The following is a 14,869-nucleotide window of genomic DNA, read 5'->3' as shown; positions in this document are numbered from 1 at the left end:
TTGAACTTGGAAGTGTGTTGAACAGAAGGGTTTGGGCGCAGTCTAGGCGTTCCTGGGATTTTGCCTTTGCTGTCCCAGGAGCCCATCTGGGAGCCTGTGCTGCGCTCGGGTCCTTCTCCCAAGTCCCTGCTGGTCCCTGATGGCTCCTTGGTCCATCTCTGTTTTCGTGACCATCACACTTCTGAGGAGGACTGGCCGGGTGTTTGTGGAACCCATAAGCTCCAGGTCCTGGTGACGTCCTGGTGCAGGGACTTCTGTGCCCTCAGTTTGGGTTCTGGCGTGTTTTCTGATTGGTTTAGCCCAGGGTAATCGTTCCCGGGAGGAAGACCCGCAGGGGAGAGGCCCTTCTCATCGCAGCACATCAGGGGTTGGTCTTGTAAACCTTTACTCGTATTTTCGCCTCTTTCCAGCCCTGCCTTTGTCTGTTACTGGTTAATACATCTGAAAGTAAAGGTATAAAGTTTCTTCCCTGTCTGTCCCTCCACCCCGGAGCATTTCTCCCGTGTGCTGTCCAAGGACGCCGCAGGGTCAGCCTTTCTCAGACACAGATTGGCCCCCTTGGCCCAAAGGAAATAGATTTTTAAAAAGGCCTCTTTCTCCTTTGAGTTTCCTTGGCTAGAGAATCTCTCCTCTTCTGCTGTCGAAGAGTAAGATCTTTTCTGTTTCTTCTGCCCTGTTCCACCTGTAACTGCCAAAACTGAAGCTGGTGTCCAGGGGCAGGAAAGCATCTCTGGACGCGCATAACCCGAAACCTTGGTCTCAACCCCTGTGGCCTGTCGAAGAGGGGAAACTAAGCCAGAAAATAGCTTGTGCTTAGTTTAAAAAACTGACACATGTTGAAGACACGATGTCCAGCAGATAGTGTGGATGACCACGCCATTTTGGTGTACGATGCATGCCAGCCTTGAGCTGCGCGGCGAGCCCTGGGCCCTGGCACCTCTGGAGCCTCTCCTCTGGTGGCTCCCCTCGAGGTTGCCTGAAGGTGAGGAGGGTGCAGCTGCCCTCATCGGATGCACGGCTGTATCCCTGGGGTCGCATTCCAGTAGTTTCTCTGCATCACTAAAGATACTGGGGCTCTAGCATCCATTCCCACTTGGGCTCCTCCAACCGCGTAAGGCTCCCATGATACATCCCCCACCCTTCAAAAGATGCCTTGACTAAATCATGAAAAAAAGGAGACTTTTTAACCTTTCCATAAGTGAGATGGCCAGGCTGGGGGTGCCAGGGAGGCCCTGCAAGTCCAGGAGCCACTGTCCCCTATCACTGCGCATCACCCTGCCTTTCCACATAGGTCTGGGGGCTCTGCACCTTTGTCTCCATGACTCTTGGGGTTTCCCAGTGATGGTTCTGAGATTTCTGAATGCCAGCTTGAGACAGCAAAGGCCCCAGTCATGCCAAGCTATGTGTGAGTCCCACTTTTTATTTTTGAGGCTGAGTCTCACTCTGTCGCCCAGCCTGGAGTGCAGTGGTATGATCTCGACTCACTGCAACCTGCGCCTCCTGGGTTCAAGCGATTCTTCTACCTCAGCCTCCCGAGTAACTGGGACTACAGGCACACGCCACCACATGCCACGTTTTTAATGTACCTTTAGTACATTAAAAATTTTTAAAGTACTAAATTTTTTTTTTGTATTTTTAGTACAGACGGGGTTTTACCATGTTGGCCAGGCTGGTCTTGAACTCCTGACCTCAAGTGATCCACCCACCTCAGCCTCCCAAAGTGCTGGGATGACAGGTGTGAGCACCCGCGCCCGGCCTTGAGTCCCACTTCTGAGACTGTAGATGGAGAAACATCGCGTGATGCTGTAAAGAACGGGAAGTGATGGGGAGATCTTGTTTCGGTGGATCTTCTTCTGTCTTTTTTCCTTTTGAAAAGTGTGTGTAATTCAGGACTGAGAACATAAGCTTTCAAGCACTGCTTATTGCTCATGCAGTGGAAATAGTTTATTATGAATACTTTGCAAGTGTCCGTTTTAAAGCTCGCTGTCAAATCTCTTTGGAATGACTTTCAAGTCTAGTGAGAGCTGTGCCACACCCTGAAACATTTGGGGATTCCGTGGTCCCAGGTATAAGTGGGACACCGATTTCAGTGGGCACGTTTGCGTTGCGGTCACAGACTGGCTCCCTAGTGCCCTGGTGTGTTTTGTAAACTCAGATGCTGCGGAGGAGGTGAGTAGGTGGCGCCCCACAGACCCATCCCCAAGAAGAGCGAGAGCCACCCAGGGGCCTGGCATTTCTGGTGGTCGGCGGTGTGATGCGCACACCAAGCGCAGTCCATGCCAGGAGCTCAGGGCATATGCATAGCAGGTGTTCCCTGGTGACATTTTGATAGGCTGGATTGATAACTAAATGCAGATTGTTCCGCTGCTACAGTTAGGCGGCGTCCTGGTTACCTCCGCTGCTGCGTTTGTGCTGTGACTGTTGAATGCTTCTCCTGCTCCTGGCGGCCCCTCACAGATGTGGGAAGTCCTATTAGAAACCACACTGTGTGGGATTTTCCCAGCAGCCCCACTTGGGGTGATTTAATTCATTCTGAAAATACCTACGGTAGCCCCAAAACGTCCTTGGGCATTGTTTTAATTTTTCTTAAAGAGAAGCAGTGGCAAATGGTTCTTAAAAACATAATTAGATGAATACTTAACTTTTCCTCATTTCAGAATCCGAGAGAGGCCGAGTGGAGTTCGGTCCTTCTCTGAACAGTTTTAGCTGAGAGTACCAGCATCCAACTGGGAGCGTTGTCATTGCATTTCCACATTCCCAGGAAAGCCCAGGTAGGTGCAGTTGGATCACCTTCCTGTCAATCCGTCTGACTTCTGTTTCACAAACCTGGAATTTCAATCAAGCTTAAAACAACAGTTATTACTTTGTGGTGTAGGGTCGCTTTTCTTGGCATAGCTAGAAAAACGTAAAATGATGGTAAATAGAAGAAAAATAATTAAACCAGAGCACATAACTGGGAAGCCGCCTCTGTGGGCTACTTTGATGAGGACATAGGGATCACAGTGTGAATGAGGTTTTCTGCTGAAAAACAGCCAGTGTAAGCTGATCGTAGAACTTGGTGCTCCTGGGGTGGGGGTCCATTCCTTTTTATGATCTGGAAAACTATTGGCTCGAGGATATTAGCTTGCATACAAGTAAGACCCACTTTCTTTTCTTGCCCAAGTTTGCACAGCTTATTACAGTTGGGCGATGTTTTTGGGCAGACAGCTCTCTTCCCTTCTGGGAGGTGCCAGAGCAGAGCCGCCTAACGCAGTGATGGAATTGTGTGGTGCAGGCTTCATCTGCATCCGCAGGGGGGCAGGTTTCGGTTGTTACCAGGCAGGTCTTTAATGAGGTGGACCGCTAATCTCTCTGCTGAGACCTGCCCTGACGGCGATGTTTCTAAACTAAAGGGGCGTTGGAGGAGTGCCTGTGTTGGACTGTAGGTCCCTTGTGGGAACAGGAAGACGTGGTGTGAACTGTCTTGTGTTGTTCTTCAGTAATCGATTGGGTCATCATTTGATTCAAGTAGTGAAGTGGTTTTCTTTAGTGAAGTGGTTTTCTTGGGATTCCTACAAAGCCGTCTCTGAGTTTTGCATATCTGGAGCTGCTGGTGCAAGTCCTGCCCGCTCCCCACTGTGATGGGGTGGCCTCTGGCGTGGAAGTGTGTCCCATGGGCATGGTCACCAGCGCTCATTGGCGGAGGCTGGAAACACGCTTCTGTGGCAGAAACACTTTGAAAAAAAGGTAGATGCTGGAAGAATATACAAAATGTCATATTAATTTAAAAGGTAACCGGATGTGGGAAGGGTGGGAGCCAGGGCCCGCACGCTTGATATCCGGGCTTGGGCAAGATCATCCCCACAGAGTCACAGGAGGAGGGCGGAGCAGTTTCCCCACACACCACACGCCTGCAGGGCTGGGCGCCGCACCCTTCCCATCCAGGTGAGGCTGCCCAGGGTTTCTCGCCTGCTAGCTGGTCCGGCCCATGGCGGGCACTCGGGGGATACCTGTTGACCATCTGATGAGACCTGGGCCCCTCACCTGTTGGCGACGAGCCTCAAGCTGGTTCCCGTGCGGTCCCTGCATATTTTCGGTACTGCTGAACCTTGGATAGAGACCTGAAGAGGAAGGGATCTTGAATTTGTCAAGCGCCCACTGTGTGCCAGGCGCCCATTTTAAGCACCCGATGTATGTTTTCTGATTTTACGTTTGGATGGCAAGATTGCAAAACGTTTGTGTCCTATAAATGAATTTCTGACAATTGCAGAAGTTGTAGGTGACAAATGACTCCTTCCACCCCCAAATTTCCTCTAAAGGCCACATTACATAGGGTGATCCAGGGCTTCTCAAGGGGTGTAGCCCAACAGGGTGGTCCCAGGTGAATGGAGACACTGGTCCCCTGGGCCCTCTTGGTCAGGGAGGCAGCAGAGGGTGGGAAAAGTGGCATGTGCCACAGGGCTCGGAGGAAGCCAATGTGTTTTTCACAGTGCCTGTTGCGGCCGTGGTGGCCGGTGTTCTGTTAGACGAGACACTGGCCTCACCATTACATGGTCAGTGTGCAGTGATGACGGAGCGTCCAGGAGGAGCTTGGTTTAGGCAGATAAGTCAGCCCCGTTCAGTATGTTGTTATTTTTATTTATTTATTTATTTTTTGAGATGGAGTCAGGCTCTGTCGCCCAGGTTGGAGTGCAGTGGCATGATCTCAGCTCACTGCAACCTCTGGCTCCCAGGTTCAAGCGATTGTCCTGCCTCAGCCTCCCAAGTAGCTGGGATTACAGGCATGCGCCACCACGCCCGGCTAATTTTTTTTTGTAGTTTTAGTAGAGATGAGGTTTCACCGTGTTGGCCAGGCTGGTCTCCCTGACCTCAATTGATCCACCTGCCTCGGGTTCCTAAAGTCCTGGGATTACAGGCGTGAGCCACCGCGGCGGGCAGTATGTTGTTTAAAAAGGCCCTTCTATTACTTCTGGAAAAACAAAGGGTTAAGTAATTACCCGCCATGAACAAGCGAGGCGATCATGTGGCATGGCTTCTCTGGTTTGGGAGTTTTGATTCTTATTTTCACTGTAGCTTTTTGCAAGTGATCTCTCTCTCGGGGTGTGCTCTGACATGACTTGCACAATTCCAGAACCTCTCTAGCCCTGAACAGAAGCAGAGTAGAGCTGTCTACTTGTCTTTCATGAGCAACTGGGCTCGTTGAAAAAGGGAGGAAAACAGGATCGATCAGCCACCTTCCTCCCAGTTTTTTTACTGGTCAGTGGCCGACTTGCTAGCTGCTCAGGATGGTGGCCTCTTGCTTCGTGTTGATTTGGGGTCTTAGAGGTTCATAGGTGATGGCCACTGTGGTCGCTTTTGTAGCCCCGGATATTACTTTGTATTTAGATTGTACCCCTTTTATTGGAAGGTCAAGGAATGTTCTGACAACTCCAGAATGCTCATTCCAGGCACCAGAGAGCGGGCGCCTGGAAGGTGGTAATGGGGAGGCAGGAAGACAGGGAATGGGCTCACAGCCTTGGCGAGGGATGTGGCTCACAGCTTTGACCCTCAGTGTCCTCGTCTGTGAAATGAGGTTGGCATCGCAGAGACGGAGGAGGGCCCTGGACGGTGAGTGCAGGCAGAGGTACCTCCTGTGCTCTGTGCCAGGATGAGGATTTATGATTGCTAACAGCACTAGGAGTCATCGGAGTTCCGCATGTTTCAACCTTCGGGTGAGTGTCGCCCCTTGCTGTGTTTGGTAGGCACATTCCAACAGAACGAGTCCTGGTCCAGAAATGCAGTGCGGTGTTTTCTGGGCATTCTTCCCATTTGTTAGTGGAAGCATTCCTTGGCGTATGTTGATAGTGGTTGAAAGACTGCATTCTAGTGCGGTGGACATGATTCATTATTTGGGACTGGTGAGACAGACCTGCCCGATGCCAAGGAGGCTGCCTACGTAAAGACCCCACCCGGCGTTTCCTTATCATCAGCATGTTCCTTCTTGTGCCTGCCAGATCGCCTGTTCTTAGCCTGCCTGCCACCGTCTAACCTCGTCTCCGGGGGCCTGCAGTTGGCCCTGAATCCGCCCGCGTTGTGATGGGATACCCACTGTGCTCCAGGAGCAGTGCCTGGTGTAGCGTGAGGCTTCCGGTTCTACCTCCTGCCCTGCCACTTCCTGAAGCCCCGCATCAGGTCCAGGGGAGGTTGGGCCACTCTGACTCGGGCTGTGGAGCTGCTGGACATTTAAAAGGCTTGGTGTTGAGAAGTGTTGCTGTTGGCATCATGGCAGACAGTGCTGGAATACATTCCGAGGGAGGCGACGTGGTGCCCGATGGGGTGCACACGGCCGCCACGTCCTGAATGGCACAAATCCTGGGCCGAGCTCAGGGCCAGCTTGGCACGTGAGGCCTCCCTGGCCGGCAGTGGAGGGCCAGAGTTTTCTCCCACAAAGGAAGCTTAGGACGGCTGTCCTCAGAGAGCTTGGGTGCCTGTGGGAGGGCTCAATGATGTTGAGTGGATGGTGGCCACAGGTCAGAGCTGTCACCGGCCCAGGATTTCCCGAGCTGGCACTGGGTCCAGTGTGCCTCCAGCAGTGACCGTGCATGGAGGAGAAGCCGAAGCTCAGGGCAGGGAGAGAGCGCCCTACGCACAGGAGAGGGGCGGCAGGTGGGCCCGGCGCCCCGTTACTGCTGCAGCGTCTGGCTCTGTGCGAAGCTGGTAATCCAGGCACATGGGCGCGAGTGTTGCTGGTAGATTGTTGGAAGTGGACATGCGTGTTTGCCTCCAGGTAGGGTATTTGAATGAGTGCTTTTATATAGGTTAAGAGATCACACACATGTGCTCTCTCTCTCAGACACACCCACACACACCCTTGGGCACACTAGCACATGCTCACACATGACACTCAGTCTCTCTCATGTCCACCCAGCTGCTTCCACACTCACTGTCACACACTCTAACCTTTACACACAGGCACGCACACACACGACGGTGAGGCACGCACACATACGACGGTGAGGCACGCACACACACGACGGTGAGGCCTGGCATTGCCCGCAGTGCATGTCCCGTCCTGAGGGTCCTGAGCACTACTCCTGTGCCCTTGGTCCTCTCAGGGACGGGATTCCCTTCGTACCTCTCTAGAAAATGCCCCCCAAAACATCTGTGTTGGGAGGGAGAGCGAGCCTTGTGCAGGATGCTTGCTTGGGAGAGAAGCGCAAGAGTATTTGAAAATAGGAACCTTTTAACTCCACCCCACTCACGTTTTCTTTTTCATAATTTTCCTTGCAAAGCACCTTTTTGTGAGGACTTGGGCACATCAGGAATTGGAGCTCCATGCACTGCAGATCCGCAGTGCTGTCTGTAGGGTTTTGGAAACTGCAACTTTAAGTGAAAGGATGTAAAATGAAACTCATGTTTCCTTTTCACATCAGCTTTAAAACAAAACGACTTTATCAAGGATTTCTGTTTGTCATTTCGCATCAAGTTGCAGTTTCCAAGAAGCTATAGATGATGTTAACTGAGGACCTGCTGTGGCACTTATTAGCTAAGTAAATGATGGCATTGAAGCGTCAGGAGAAAAATGGCCCTCTGCGTATTTAAAACCATGGTGCGCCTGATGTGCGAGGTAAACGTATCCAGCCGAGGTGGATATCATTTCAAATAAGTAGCTGCAAAGTACATTGGGCCTTGAAGGTGAGAAGAAGCTTATCTCTGCAGAAGTAAAAGAGTATTTTCCATTTGTGTCCTAGTGAGCTGTCTTTCAGAGAGTGGCATGGAAAGGAATTTTCCTGCTAGATTCCAAGACTGGATCGACATGTTCTTACAAAGGGAACCTCCCTGGGTTTAAAAAAATGTTGATTATTTCTGGCACCCTTCTGTCCCTGAGACCCAAGTCAGTGGTGGGAGTTGCCCCCATATCACTCTTTTTTATTTTTATTTTGAGACAGGATGTGAGTCAGTCACCTAGGATGGAGTGCAGTGGCATGATCATGGCTCACTGCAGCCTCGACCTCCCCGGCGTCAGGGATCTTCCCGTCTCAGCCTCTTGAGTAGCTGGGACCACAGGCATGCGCCGCCACGCTCGGCTAATTTTTATTTTTTAATCTTTATATAGAGATATGGGGTCTTGTTATTTTTGCCCAGGCTGGTCTTGAACTCCTGGGCTCAGGTGATCCTTCCGCCTCAGCCTCCCAAAGTGCTGGCATTACAGACGCCGCCCACATCCCTCTTTAAAGCATGATTTTGCACTTGGATTTAGTTTTGGAAGATTTCTTATTTAGTTAACATAGTTTCCCTTAAGGGATTTAAGAACTAGTTTGAGATAACTGCCCTTCTCAGAGAAAACAAATATGGCTCTGCTTATCAAAAGTGGAGATATGTTCAGTTTAAGAAGGAGAGAAAGCTTAAAATTGTTTATAAATCCTGAAGCTCCTTGTTGAGAACTTTCCAGAAAGGAATCTTACATGCAAGGAGCATTTGTAGATCATTTTCTTTGCCACATACATGTGGTGTAATAAACATATACCTACACACGCTTAAAAGGGAATGTCTTTTTGTTCACTGCGTGTTGTCTTACTGGCAGGCTGCATAACCCTTCTCCTGCGCTGTCAGCTTAATTTAGCCTGATGACAAATCTGAAGCCTGTGGTCTTCCCTTTCTGTGGCTTCCACTGTTGCAGATAAAACAGGTGGTACCTGTGCGTGATTTACCCAGCCTCACAGCACAATGTAACAGACGCATATTTAGTGCAGCAAAGTGATTTTGGAAAACAACAAAACTCAGAGTAAACGTAAAACAAGAAATTGAAAGCAGTATTATATGTTTGCATGAATAGCTTGGAAAAAGGATTTTAAGTGTAAAGCTGAGAAAGTATTTGTGTTTAGGATGGAGCTACTGGCCCCCCCCCCCCCAGCCCCCCATGTGAATCAGTGAGTTTTGCCTTCTGAGTTATGTTACCCAGATAAAGATGCAGCAGCAGAGTCTCGACCTGCGCCTTCATTCTGACCGTCGGGTTTGACTGTGTGGCCCAGTGATGATGAGCCACACACACATTCCTGGGGGGAAGCCTGGGCTGTGGATGGCAGGCTAAAGTTACGAAGCACATTGAGGGCGTCCTGATGCTCTGGACTTGGGTGGACTCCTCCTTAGCTTGAAGCTGTGGGTCCCAGAAGGCTGGCCGGGATAGGCTAATCCCTGAGCCGACTTTAACACACTAGTTTATGTGACTTAACACCAGCTAAGTGGATGACAGTCTCCTTCTTAGTTATTGATGGATAAAATGGAAGCAAGATTTTGGGGCCTTTAGTTGAGCAAGGTCTCCAGCGTGCTTATCTCTCTTGCCTCCAATTCTTAGTCATCCAGATTTTGTTTTGTAGCAAGGTCCCTGAATAGGCACTACTGCTCATCGCCCCAGAGTTAGCAAGGCAGAAAAAGGTTCTGCTTGAGCAGTTTAAGCTGCCAAAGAAATCAGGCCAGCAGCATGAGCTAAAGTGAGCATCTATTGTTTCACATTCGCCAGGGCTCCTGAGAAGAGGGGCGAGCACTGATGCTGTCTTTATCTGGAGTGACAAAGGAAGGAGTGAGTTTGGTGGCATCTCATTATTGATGGTCCTACCATCCTTCTTGAGTTACAGACGATACCTGACTGTATGAGGATGCCGAGCCCAGTCTCTGGGAGGGGAACAGGGAGGTAACAATGGTCTCTCTGGTTGTCAATTGTGTTTATTAAAGAATAATGGAATAGCAGCTTATTTAGATAATCGAGGTGGAAGCACATTTTGGAGTCATTTTTCAGTACCTTGTTGGTTCGGTGGGCAAGCTGCACACACATGCTCATTTTCTTTCTCTCCCACAGAGGTTTGTGCATGGAGAGCTCTGTGTAGCGTGTCACGTGTGTAAGTGCAGACTCTTTGTGAGACAGACTTGCATTGGCGCATCTCACGTGCCTGTTGAGAGTAAGTTTATAAGTAGCCTCCTCTTTCACCAGGTACTTGTTTCTGTGGTTTGTTTTCATAAAGGCGAATGTAATTTTCTTGAATCAGATGTGATAGTATCTGGAAACACAAGCATGGGCTGCCAGGGGCTTCTCCTGGCTCTCCTGTCTGCCCTTGGCTGTGCTTACACCCTGGTGAATGGGAGCAGGGAGGCCTGGGTGGGCCTGAGTCCTTGAAGTCCCCCACCTGTGCCGGCAGTGATCCTTTCCAGCCTCCATCTGTCCCTGAGCAGTGCCTTGCACAACTGTTGACAATGTCTGCATTGGACAAATCAGAGAAAAGGAGTCTAGGGTTGTGTGTGTTGCTGTGTGCCTCCAGGTTGGGGTAGGAGAGAAGTTGCAGGAAAAGAGAGAGGAAAAATGACCGTGGTTGTAGAATGAATGCATTCTTCCACTGCGTAAACTCATGACTGTTCTGACCTTAATTTCAAACATGGACCTTCTGTGACCAAACGGACTATCCAGATGTAGTCACTGAATTAGTGTCATGGTCTTCGAGTTCTTGGAAAATGTTCGTTAAAGCAACTGTGTGACTGCTGTTTGTCTTTCTGTTTGACTTAGGACAGCTTTCCCCCATTAAAGTGTGACAGTTTATTCCCATATAACCCAGGCTGGGATAAAGGGTAGATAACTGTCCTCTTTGGGGACCAAGGGGATGGGGCGGGGGTTGGCAATTCTGAAGTTAAACATTATGCCTTGTTACGTTTTAAATTTATTTTTACCAGAAGCTGTTGCTGGGCAAGATGTTTTGGCTTAGAAAAATACGCCCACCCTCATTTCTGCAAGGTTGTTTATGATCACTTCAGGTGCAAAGTTTTCTTAACTTTTGTAGCTGAATAATGTAACAACATTGTTACAGGGAGTTGCAGTGGAATTTTGCTTGTTTATCCTTTTTTGTTTCCTGCAAGGAAAGAATAGATCTTCTTTTATCTTCAAAACGTGGAACTTGCAGTAATGTGTCATTAAGTGTGTTTGAAAAAATATTTTTAGACAGGCAGTGCAGGGTAAATCGTATGGAGATGTGACATCATGTTTTTGTCAGGAATTGCTCTTTGTAAACATTCTCTGATAGATCACTCTCCTTAAGCAGCTGAAATAGCCAACTGCTTTCAAAGGTGCTGTGTATGTTAGTGATAAACTAGGTCATGTTACAGTCGTTATTGGCAGTAATGGAGCTGGAAAATTTAAACTGGTTATAGTACATGTGCTATATATAGTAAAGCATTTGGGAAAGATTTGTCCTTTTGTAATTTTGATCATCTTAAAGTATTGATTGGTGTTTGTACAATGATAAACAAAATCTTAAGTAATTCCTTGCACGATACGCCTTTCAGCTATCCTATCAAAATCTTCTCAGTTTCAGGGTATCTGTTTTTTTCTTTTAACAAAAAATGCGGAAGCAATTGCTTAGAATTTGGTAAAATTGATTATTGACGTGTTTGTTTTTCCTCTATGAGCTCTTAATGAAGGGATTTTTTTGGGCGCTGACTTCTGTGCTAAACAGCACTACATCGGAAGGTAATGTTTAACAGAATGCCTTATGGCTTACTGCATACGATTATCTCTCTTTGTATTCTTGGGCACAGTTCTTTCTTTCATTTGATGGTGGGGACTTCTAGGGTCTTTCACAAAAAGCACAGAGGGAAGAGAGAATGTCAGATAGGTATTAATTGCAATCTGTATTCTTATACTGGGAGAGAAGTGTTGGTTTTAATCAAGTGGTTGGAAAATAGGACTGTGTGTTTGGGAGGAGAACATTGTTCTTTGCTACTGGTTTACATGGCATAGTATATACAGCTTATTTGTAGAAACAAATTTCAGTTAAAATATATTTTATGATAACTCATAGAAATTTCAAAAAAGCATGTTTAGTAGTGACTAGGAAGTGTCACCCAGTAAAAAAATACGAGTTTCTGCACCATTGTTATGTTTTCACTGCTGATCATTTCTAAGAAAAATTTTAAGAAATTTTATATTAAGACACTGAATTAGTTAACAGTTTCCACAGTTTTGAGTTTAGGCTCCGTAAAATCTTTAAGTCACTTTTAAATTGGGTTCTTGCTGGAGTTCATCGAAGGCCTTCTGATTTTCCATATTTGTTTTAAAGATAGAAATTGATGAGTTTTCATTTTCTCTAGTGTTCCCTAGGTTTTCAGTGTTTCTGAGTTATGCACAACTTTAGCTTTAACTATTGTAGTGTAAGATGTAGACGGAGTCAAAGTGAAAACCCAGTACTTCCATGGCTTTTGTAATGAATAGCGAGTGATTTGTTCTGTTTTTGTGGGAAGGAGAGCGGCCCCTCAGTGACCACAGGACTTCATCTGAGCCGTGGGTTTGGGGGAGATGCAATTCTAAGCTTCTGGAAATGGGGCTCTTAATGGAAATGTTGACAAGATCATTAACTATACTAGCAATGCTGGCTGCTCCAGAAGCCTGGATTTACCTCCAAATCCCTAACGCCAGCTCTTTGTGGCAGACGAAGGGGCTCTAAACAGCACATTTATCTGCAGAAAATTATGGAGCAGGCTCTGGATCCTGTTATTTTTTAGTTCTGTGAAGTTTACTTTTTTAGTGATTGGCAAAGCAACTACTTAGTATTAAGACTTGGAAAATAGTAAATAGTAAATGACAAGTAACAGTAACGCAATAATTTTGGAGAGCAAAAGAAAGGGAACGAGGCTCCTTCCCTTCTGATATAAAAATAGCCACCCCCTTTTCTTCATTTTCACACGGACACTCCTTTATTAAAGTCTCTAGAACTATCTTGAATTTCCCAGGATATGGTAAGGACTGTGGAAAGAAAATTTCTGTATCCTTCCTCATTTTTTCTTGGACTTTTCTGAATGTAATCCATAATTAGATTGTGTATTCAGCTGCCCCTCCTCCCCCAGGTCATATTTCAGTAAAAGGACACACGGGCAGCTTCATACTGGTGATGTTCAAGGGACTTCGAGAATATATTGTGATACTGTCTTTACTCTTAGCAAATGTTCTTCTATTTGAACTTAGGTGGAAGATGGAGTTCTCTCTTTCCTCTTGGACCAGGAATTAATTTGGGTTTTTTGACAGTTGGTGGTAAACAACTGCATAAAAGGTAACCTACTTGCGGAAGAATAACATTTAGGTCATATATGCATTTTGGCTATAAATAGCGTGATGACTCCAGCCCGTGGTCTGAGGTGCAGAGCCGGAGAAGGCTGTGCTTAAAGGATCAGAGTTCACATACTAAAGCCTTACTACGGACAGTTCCTTACATTTGGGGACTAGCATGTTGGCACTTGCTTTGATTTATTTGGGGGGTGCTAAGTAATGTAAAGACAACCTTTGTTTGAGAAAAATGGGGTTTTGTCATTCTCCTTCACTCTACCTCGTTTTCTGAACAAAGCCGGCTGGAGACTTACCTCTAAAATAAATGTTTTGAGCAGAAAGACCTAAGCACATTGTTCTCTGGCTGCCCCCACATCAGGTCTGTTGTGGTCAGGGGGCCGCGTTGCTGCTGGCGGCTGCTCCCTGGGATAGTGGCGTTTTGTGTCCTTTTTCCCCTAGTGGGGGAGGTGGGTGGAGTTTCTTGTGAATGCTGCCGATTCTGGTCGCCTTTTATTCATTTCTTCTTCTTAGAGTGGAAATGTAGCTGGTTCATAATGGATTATTGATTGGTCTGAGAACAGCAGCCGCCTCCAGGCCTGTCATCGGCCGTACTTACTCTCCCAATAGTGAATGCATCACTTTATGGGGCTCTTCGGGACCCCAGTCTGGGGACTATAAGCCTGTAATTGTTACTGGTGTACAGAATGGCTTGTAGGGAGAGGAACTCTTCATTGTTGTGATGGAATTTTCCCCCATTTGTTGAGAGAATAGGCTTTTTGTCTCAGTAGTAAGATAAGCTTGTCCAGGATGTTAATGATGTATTTTAATTCATGGTTCATAATACTACAGTGTAACTAGTGAAGCCCGTCTCATTGTTTCCCGGAGAACAAACACACACAGTATACTCAAACACCAACTGGGCCTTGCACCCACTCAGCACACGCACGGGCTTCTGCGCAGACCCCGTAGTAGCTGTGGCCGGGACCAGCCGCGTCTGAGAGTCGTCCTTCAGAAACGCACCAGCGTGGCTGCTCTTTTAGATTTTATGATTTGCCTTTTGGAGCCATCACACGCCTTTGCAGACAGCCCTGTAAATATCGGAAGCATTCTGTCTGCTTGGAGCTTTTCGGCGTTTTCCCTCCCTCCCCAGTTCCTCCCGTTCACTCCAGCCCCTCCTGAGGAATGCCCTGTCAGCGGAGATGTGCTCAGGACCGGGCTGTCACCCCCCTGCACCCGCGGACATCCATCCCGGGCTGACATCGGTGCCCCCCCCCCCGCCCCCGGAAGGTGGTCAGAGAGGACGCAGACGGGGATAAGTAAAGCCACATGGCGTCGGGGGAGCCAGGGCTGTTTCGGGACCGCGATAAGGTTAATTCATGAACCAGAACTGAAAAAAATGCCAAGCTAGATAGGCATTTGGAAAGCAGCACCCACTTTAGCTTTGCTTCCCTCCCCTGACACATGCTGCTTGTGGGGACTTGGTGCAGGAAACGGGACTTTCAGTTTTCCTCTCGCTCCTTTGTTCCTCCCTGGTGTCTCCCAGTCAGCTTTGCTTGGTTTCCGCAACTTTAAGCGTTAGATTGTTTAGGAAATGACTCTAAATACGAGAGCATATTTGGTTAGCCTTCCGGTGCCTTTTTCGGGATAAGATTTTAATAAAGTCAACTTCGATAGTTGTAGGGAAATCAGTACACAACCATTCAGCTTTTGTTTTGTACTGGTTTAATTCACAGAGCAGAAAATGGCAAGATTTCCTGTCGATTCAGAGACATAGTTATTATTTTAAAATGTAAGATGTTTTACAGTTTTTCCCTGATAACGCCATATTTA

The 14,869-nt window shown here is 47.7% G+C and overlaps 1 protein-coding gene across 28 annotated transcripts in view; it reads left to right on the top strand.

Annotated features, from left to right (window-relative positions):
* The window catches only part of ZNF516 (zinc finger protein 516), a 135,624-nt gene that overhangs the window by 30,299 nt on the left and 90,456 nt on the right, over window positions 1-14,869 (top strand). For 9 of the 28 annotated variants that reach the window (XM_016933921.4, XM_063795878.1, XM_016933912.4 and 6 more), the window contains exon 2: window positions 2,658-2,771. The exons of the other annotated variants lie outside the window; for them this stretch is intronic. The gene's annotated coding sequence lies outside the window, so the exon portion shown is untranslated. The remainder of the gene's footprint in view (window positions 1-2,657; window positions 2,772-14,869) is intronic. 28 annotated transcript variants of the gene reach the window in all.

Source organism: Pan troglodytes, chromosome 17, assembly GCF_028858775.2.
Source record: "Pan troglodytes isolate AG18354 chromosome 17, NHGRI_mPanTro3-v2.0_pri, whole genome shotgun sequence".
NCBI lineage: Eukaryota > Metazoa > Chordata > Mammalia > Primates > Hominidae > Pan > Pan troglodytes.
This window is presented reverse-complemented; position numbering and strand designations above follow the sequence as displayed.